This window comes from Schistocerca piceifrons, chromosome 5 (genome assembly GCF_021461385.2).
Source record: "Schistocerca piceifrons isolate TAMUIC-IGC-003096 chromosome 5, iqSchPice1.1, whole genome shotgun sequence".
Taxonomy (NCBI): Eukaryota; Metazoa; Arthropoda; class Insecta; order Orthoptera; family Acrididae; genus Schistocerca; species Schistocerca piceifrons.
The window spans coordinates 445,895,635-445,904,918 of record NC_060142.1 but is presented as its reverse complement, the minus strand read 5'-3'; positions in this window follow the sequence as shown (position 1 = coordinate 445,904,918).

Sequence of the window (9,284 nt, the reverse complement as noted above, 5' to 3'; positions counted from 1 at the left end):
GTTTACCAGTGGATTCGCTGAGAAACATTCAATAAAATTTCTGAAAATAGCTGTATTTACGTAAATTAGATATGTACTTGATTGTATCTACGTTGAGTAAACATCATTTGAACGAAGATGTTATTGCTGGTAAGGAAAAGGGTTAAAGAATAAGAAAAGTATATCAGGTCGTTCGACCTTAAGGATATCGAAGCAAGTAAAAGCTAACAATAAAACAAAGTGGAGCGAGATACGTGTCACATACCCTGTAATATAATGCTGGGTATCACGGCATGTAAGCTTAAATATGTAGACCTTGCCTACATGAGTCCGCTTAGCTATTTAGTTACGTGAAGTGCGCTAAGCAAAGAGATTAATGCCGCAACTCTATCTAGGCGAATGAATCTGTTCCCGGTTAGTGCGACTTTGTGATATGCAGATGGTCCGTGCGCTGGGCTGCAATAGCGCACCTCTGCCGGCGCCTTAATGTAGTCTCCCCTCGCGGTATCTGGGGCAATTCACCTACGAAGCAATGGGCGGTGAAAGCAACATCGGTCACGCCGTGGCAGTTAATGCCACTCGCGCTGAGATCCGCCCCCGTCGCTGGCGGAAAGCGTCTCACGCGAAATTTTTAACGGCCGCCACCGGCCGAATGATTTACGGAGCCACCGCGTAAACCGACGAGTGTCCTATAAAATGCGGGTGGTCCCAAGGCCGGAAAGGGAATAAAACATAAGAGGGGATATGGTGGGTGGGGTAAGAAACGAAAGTCGGTTTGGCTGGGTGCGGTCGGCAGAGGAGAGGGTAGAGTTTGATCTAGAGGAGGGGGAAAAGGACAGGGAGAGAGACAGAGGGAAGGGGGGAGAGAGAGAGGGATAGAGAGAGAGAGAGGGGGGGGGGGACAGAAAGAAAGAGAGAAAGTGTGTAGGAAGGGTGCAAGAAGTAGGGGTACAAAACATAAGACTGCAGAGCTGAGGAAGACAGAGATGGAGAGAGCGCGAGATTGAAGGTGAGCGAGCCACGAAGAAAGGTCGTCAAGAAAGGAACATGCTCGGTTTATAGCCGGTAACGCATTCGCAGTAATAACGCCGTCGCGCGGTTGTGATTCAGGCCGTGACATTCCGTTTCCTTGTGATCGTATGGCAAGCGCATGACTCACTCTTTGCAAGTGGGACGCGAAATTCACCACTGCATGTTTCTTTAGAAAGCCACACCAATTCAGAAAGCTCTGGTAAATAACTTTCAAATACAGTTGCCATTCCCTCCCTCCAATCTGACACCTGCAGCCACCAGTGACGTAAGAGGCCATAGAAATAGCGGTCTGGCTCGATGGTCCAGGGTACCAATCTCAGTCGCCCCTACGATTTTTTTCTGTCACTCTTCTACCTTTAAGCCCTGACGACGATTTGTTGATGTGGAAAATTCAATGTTGCACCACTTGCCGGGAAGTTACACTACACGCCATTAAAATTGCTACACCACGAAGATGACGAGCTACAGAAGCGAAATTTAACCGAGAGTAAGAAGATGCTGTCATATGCAAATGATTAGCTTTTCAGAGCATTCACACAAGGCTGGCGCCGGTGGCGACTCCTACAACGTGCTGACATGAGGAAAGTTTCTAACCGATTTCTTATACACAAACAGCAGTTGACCAGCGTTGCCCGGTGAAACGTTGTTGTGATGCCTCGTGTAAGGAGGAGAAATGCGTACCATTACGTTTCCAACTTTGATAAAGGTCGGATTGTAGCCTATCGCGATTGCGGTTTATCGTATCGTGACATTGCTGCTCGCGTTGGTCGAGAGCCAATGACTGTTAGCAGAATATGGAATCGGTGGGTTCAGGAGGGTAATACGGAACGCCGTGCTGGATCCCAGCGGCCTCGTATCACTAGCAGTCCTGACGACAGGACGTATGGCTGTAACGGATCTTGCAACCACGTCTCGATCCCTGAGTCAACAGATGGGGACGTTTGCAAGACAACAACCATTTGCAAGAACAGTTCGACGACATTTGCAGCACCATAGACTATCAGCTTGGAGACCATGGCTGCGGTTACCCTTGACGCTGCATCACAGACAGGAGCGCCTGCGATGGTGTACTCAGCGACGAACCTGGGTGCACGAATGGCAAAACATCATTTTTTCGGATGAATCCAGGTTCTGTTTACAGCATCATGCTGGTCGCATCCGTGTTTGGCGACATCGCTGTGAACACGCATTGGAAGCGTGTATTCGTCATCGCCATACTTGCGTTATCACCCGGCGTGATGGTATGGGGTGCCATTGGTTACACGTCTCGGTCACCTCTTGTTCGCATTGACGGCACTTTGAACAGTGGACGCTACATTTCAGATGTGTTACGACCCGTGGCTCTACCCTTCATTCGATCCCTGTGAAACCTTACATTTCAGCAGGATAATGTACGACCGCATGTTGCAGGTCCTGTACGGGCCTTTCTGGATACAGAGAATGTTCGACTGCTGCCCTGGCCAGCACATTCTCCAGGTCTCTCACCAACTGAAAACGTCTGGTCAATGGTGGCCGAGCAACTGGCTCGTCACAATACGCCGGTCACTACTCTTGATGAACTGTGGTATCGTGTTGAAGCTGCATGGGCAGCTGTACCTGTACACGCCATCCAAGCTCTGTTTGGCTCAATGCCCAGGCATATCAAGGCCGTTATTAGGGCCAGAGGTGGTTGTTCTGGGTACTGATTTCTCAGGATCTATGCACCCAAATTGGGTGAAAATGTAATCACGTGTCAGTTCTAGTATAATATATTTGTCCAATGACTACCCGTTTATCATCTGCATTTCTTCTTGGTGTAGCAATTTTAATGGCCAGTAGTGTATTTAGAGACGCTCAATTTCAGCAGCGGAAAAATGAGGAAGGGTAACAGCCGTGATGTTTCGAAAGCCCAGCAAACAATTGTGTATTTAAATATTGAAAACCAGTCAGGGATTTGAGTCACCTCATCCTGCCAGCTGGTCCAGCATCTTGAGGTGCGTACACACTATCCCAGCGAAGACAAACGAATGCACTGGCGTTCCGCCTGTCATCCTCACCCAACCAAGGGGTTGGGACGAAGGGATTCGGTTACGTGGAATCACACTTGGCTATGGTAACTTATCGAGGTTACTCCCGTTTTGTTATTGTTATAAGGTAGCGTTTTAATTACAGTCTCACCGGCTGAAATTATGATAGAAGAAGAGGGCTTTTGTGACGTCGCATGTGTAATATTTATTTTACCGAAAGAAGCTAATCACCAGAAAGAGAGGAAGTGGATGGTACTTTGATGACGACCCCTCTTTTAAAAAGTATGGTGAAGTATGATGGGACAAATTTAATGTCTGCCCTTAAAACTGATTTGTAATATGGGCTATTTCATAATTTTTTGCAAGTGAGAGATACAGATTTCGAATCGTTATTGAATTGTGTAGGCCCTAAAATTTCCAAAGGTGATACCTCTTTCAGGCGAACTGTATCTGCAGTATAAGGATACGCATAAAGAAACTCTTTTCTTTTTCATATCTCGTGCTAACTTGGTATAACTATCCTATTTTTGATCAGTCAGTGGCCCAGCACATGTTTTCTCAGACTCAAATATAATGTAGTGACATCCGTTTGTAAAACTGGAGGCAAGGAAACCACCTTTAATTACGGACCCTTTTCGGTCCTTTATGTCTTTACAGAAGTTGTTATTGTAGAATACCGACCCATTTTTCTTAAAAGAACTTGGTAACTCATCTCAGTTTAGCTTTCCTAAAGCTACGAGTCCTACGAGATCTCACAAATGAAATTCTCGTGTTCGTTTATAAACAACCTTTCTGCTACCAGTCACGATTTTCTTTTTATTTTCGGGAAATATTTCCCATTTTCTAGGTCGTTTTTTTCTGCGCACTATGCCATTTTCGACACGTGAGATTTTCAACTGCTCCGTTGCTTTTACTGCTATATATAAAAAGGCGTAATTTTTAGTTAATTTTTGGTCTTTACATATAGTTAATGGCGAAATTTAGAAAAACTTCCACTTAGCTTTCTTATGGTCCACGAACTATATATACATTCATGTTAGGAAAAAACAGAACACCGAGAACGGCTAGTATTTCGTACCTGGACGCTAACACTTGCAGGACATGTACATTACTATGTTCCGCAGAAATGATTAGCATTTCAATGACCTCAGTTCAGCATGTGTCCTGTTGCCTAGTAGACACAGGATCCTCTCATGTGTGGTGATAACTTGTTCCGTGGGTGATGGCATCGACGCATATAAGAAACAAATGACGTCTCTGGTATAGCCATCCATGTTGCATACAACTGGTTCCAAAGTTCATCTGTGTTGGTTAGCATTGGGTCAAAGCACTGCATCCTTCATTTCACCATATCCCACACATTTTCGATTGGCGAGAAGTCTGGTGGCCAGGACTAAAGGCTGTCATCCTTGTGACACCAACATGCGTTCGTGCATGGTCTTGCTGAAAAATGGCGTTCGTTGTGGTGTGCAGAAAGGGTATGGCTACCTGTCGCGGGATGTCATTCACGTAGGTTACATTGGACACGCACCAGCTGCGATTTGTGGTTGGACTCAACAGCACACCACACCATAAAGCCTTGAGATGGCGATGTATGTCTCGTGCGAATGCAGTCACTGTGATGCCGTCTTCCCTGTCTGCAGCTTACCAAAATGCAGCCGTCATTTTCATATAAACAGGTCCTGGATTAGTCCGAAAACACTATCTGATTCCATTCCTGTCCTCAGTGACGTCGCTCCGTACGTCATTGTCATCTATCATATTTCTGCATATTCGCCAAAGGTAGGCGGAGAAGTGGACGACGCGCACGTAACCCATGCCGTAATAAACGGCGACGGACTCTTAGTGTACGATTGTTACAACGTTTCACTGTTGCGCCATAGCCGAGGAGGAAGCAGATCTGTCCTGTAGTGGTATTCGGATGAGGTTGTGTCACGTTCTACGGCCTCCCGTGAACCATTCGGTACACATCCGTTGCACTGCCGAAACGTTTCATCCCACACGTGCAGCAATTTCCCGGATGGATGCATCACTTTCTCTCTTGCCAGTATTGAGCGAGGCGGCTCAGTGGTTAACACGCTGAGCTCGCATTCGGGAGGACAACTGTTCAAACCAGCGTCCGACCATCCTGATTTAGGTTCTCCTTGATTTCCCTAAATCAGTTCAGGCAATTGCCGGGATGGTTCCTTTGAAAGTGCACGTCCGACGTCCTTGCCCTTGCCTAATCCGACTGGACCGAGAACCTCACTGTTTAGTCCTCCCCCCAAATCAACCCAACCAATCTCATGCCAGTATGCGCCCTCTTTCAGTCACTGATTTGGCTGTACAGTTCGTGCATACTTCTGCGAGAAATCCTGCACACTGATCCATTATACTCTGTTTACAGCGATAAAGAGAACGGCGGGCACATTTTACCGGTAGATGATGTTTCGCCGCGATATCGATGTTGACCTTAACTACGACTGTTGATATTTTTAAAAATATCTAGAATCCGAAATCGACATTTAATCAAGTATCAATGTCGTCCTTCGATATATCGAAGAAATATCTATGTAAGACGGTAAATACTTCGACGTGCCGGAAAAAAAAGAAAAAAAAATCGGCTCCACATTGTAAACATGCTGCCTGTTTTAGAGCTGTATATATTTAGAGATTCTGTTCATCAGCAAGCTGGCAGCCTGCTTATCACCTTCAGATCAAGAACTGAAAGGAAAACGAAGCACATTCACGCTTGACGATAACCATTTTACTAACAATGGTAACTGCATGTAAGTGGCAGAATAAAAGGTGTCCGATGGGTCGGCCGTTCGGTTTCGTCACATATCGGATTTGTCTGGAACCCTTCATGTCGAATTCCCTGCTTTTTTTTCATTTCTGCAAACGTCAGCGACCTGGCAGTTGTAGGGTCAAAATTGCATGTGAAGTTAAACGTTGCAGTTTCTGTTGGTTGCCCCGAGCGCCGATTAGTCAGCATCTCCCGTCACTCGTCTCCACCCACCGCAGAGACCAAACTTGTCATTCAGATTTTTATTCATGAGTTTCAGCAAGTGTTTTTGAAGAATTCCGATGTGAAGAAACAGCACACTAGTTGTGTTAAAAATTGTTTTTTAACGCAACTGGTGTGCTATTTCTTCACGTCGGATATCTTGTTATTCCACTAACAACGCCATCCCCTAGTGCAATCGGATTTCTTCTTTGTGTCATCTGAAATTGCTTCACACAGTCAAAGAGAAAGACTGAAAGTGATGAAAGCAGAAAAAGTAATAAGACTCCTTCATACAGTGAAAGTGAAATTATGTTCCACTACAATTTCAAAGAAGCTCTTCAAATATTTACCAAAAATTGTCAAAAAGTATAATACAAAATAAAAATATCTGCATTCGAAATTGCCATATCCGTATCGATATATCGGTGAGCAAAATTTTGTCGTTATATATATCTACTGTTGCTATATCGATACTCTGTCAGCAGACCTACCTTGAATTCGCGGGCCGACGTGATTCAAATGCTAATCTTTTCTGCAGGACATACTAATTTACATGTCTTGTGAATATCAACGCCCTATCTCTAGTCATTCAAGATGTTCTGTTTTCTCTGATCATGAGTATATGAAGATCGATGATCAACTAAAAATTATTCCTTTTTGGATATTGTAGTAAAGTCGACAGATCAATTCAGAGCCTCACACATTAAAAATGTTACACAGAGAAATGCACATGAAAACGGGAATGATTTCCTGAAATGCGTCGTGTAAAACATAAATAAAAAGAAAATCGTGACTGGTAGCGGAAAGGTTATTTATAAACCGATCCGCTTGTGGAATTGTTTTATTAGGAACAATGGACCGATGAGCTCGTAGTTTGGTCCCTTTACCCCTCTTTTAAACAAACAACCAACCATTGCTTTCACAGTCGCAGGCTTTTACAAAACATTTCTAATGGACCGAATGAGAATGAAATTCTTGCAGAGCTAAAGGGGAAAAATTTTCCTGTTGGCATTTTCTAGCGTAAGTTAATAGGTAGACGAACGGGAATATACTGATATTTGTTCCGCCTAGCGGCAGCTGCAGAAGCTCGTGGCAATGATGGGGAAGCGACTGCTCGCAAGAATATTAAACACGTTATAACTTTCGCGTTAAGTTGGTATGCCAGTGCGCAGGTAGGGTGTTTCTACATCTACAGAGACTTTCGCGAGTGGTGGTGTGGGCGTGCAGGTGTATGTAAATCACGCATGCGGCAAATCGAGTTTAGGCTTTCATCATCCAAGCTATGTTCATTTATAACTTGCATACATAAGGCGCAGGGTTCAGAAACCCGACCGACAATCTGAATAAAGGTTGTAGTAGGTCACCTAAATCCATGAACACTAATGCCAAGTTGGTTTCCTAATGACAGGAAGGTTTCTTTGAACATTCCGTGGTTGATGCCCTGAGCGATCCTTCGTCATTGCTGATAGTTTTGCTCTAATATCCTTCTTTTGAGGAAACTCCGACCACGGTCTAGGCACTGCGAAGGACAGCAATTCGCGCAGAACTCTCCAAATTCGACCGCCTAAAAATGCGAGGGCCCTAAGGCTCATGGACTGGTGAATCGGCATTTTGGTTATCGCAGTCAGTGTGTGGAAAATAGTGACACTAATGTCAAGGTACCAGTGGTGTCTTAGAACTTGTGGTTGTACAATAAAAACAAAAAAATGGCTCCAAGCACTATGGGACTTAACATCTGAGGTCATCAGTCCCCTAGACTTAGAACTACTTAAACCTAACTAACCTAAAGACATCACACACATCCATGCCCGAGGCAGGATTCGAACCTGCGACCGTAGCAGCCGCGTGAGTCCGGACTGAAGCGCCTAAAACCGCTCGACCACAGCGGCAGGCACAATAAAAACAGTTTTGACGCGCTCTTTATCGGGGGATGATGCAGACTGCGGGCTTAAATTATTGATTCGCGTCTCTTTTGAAGGTATCTGAAAGTGGAGCCATTTGAATCTAAAATTCGGTTGCATGTATTTATATAGCTGTAAAAATATTTTTCCTGCAGGGACGACATATTTTTAAATTGACGATTCGATTTAGTGATGACAGTGTTTGATCAGCGCTCCTTTGTACAAACCGTACACAATTTTTTCTTCAGACATACTGTGGAATAGCTTGAAAAACAACAAGCTGTCGTCATTTTATCCGTTTTCCGTCGTTTCATAGTGGCTTCAAATTCATGGAGGTGTATTCCGTCTTTGCAACTGAATGAAAGGCAGTGTGTCTTTTGTCATAAGCGTTTTGCTTATTTGTGAAGCATCTTCAGTCGCCAATAATACATGTTCGTATCATGTATGTAATAAATGCGCCATATAGTATTTACAAATATGTTAAAATATTACGTGTTCTCTTATTATTCTCTTGTTTTTCAGGTTACAAACAACTTTTGCAGCCTAGTATTCGTGATGATAATTTAATCTCGCAAGGCTTCTGCTGCAAAGTTTTTTCTAAACTGAAAAAAGAGAAAACATAAGACAGTAACATATTTGTCGTTAATATACAGCACGTTTATTTTATATATCACAAGCCACTGAAGATGCTTCACAAATAAAGAAAGAAAGAGACCGCCTTTTATTTTGTTGCAGAAACGGAATACACCTTCATGAGCGACAAGCTATGTTTACATTTCATTACATCGCTATTCGTAAGAGAGCAACAAGAAAGGAAGTTAGTGAACTTATTAGAGAGATCATCCTACGTCTTGATATTTGTCAGTGCTCTTGATCAGTGTTATGAACTCGGGAGAAGAAAAACGATTTAGTGCCTTGCCGACTGTTCGGTGTTGTTCTGCACCTTTTCAGCGTGTACAGTACGTAATCTTGAAACATTCGATCACACTGTTATGAGCGTGAGTATTAAGATACTTTTCCTACTCAAATTTTGTTCTAGAAAACACACTGAATGGAAAGATGGTGCCTGTCTGCTTACAGCAAAGCCAAGCCGTATCACATTTCCAGACTAAGATATGCCCTGAACAGTTTTACTAGATTCACGTAATAGCTGCGGTTTATCTCAGCACATATTATTCTCGGTTCAACATCTTCTGTGAGATTTTGGTCTTCGTCGGAAAAGGATAGATAATTTGCTAGGGCAGTCTATAACGGGAGAACGTAAACAGTTTTCCATTCTTTACCGGGCAACAATGTTGTGAGCTTTTCTGAACAACAGACTGCTCCAAGTTTCAGTAGTGTAAGAATTCGTATTTTCTTGCATGTTGTTGACTCTGGTAT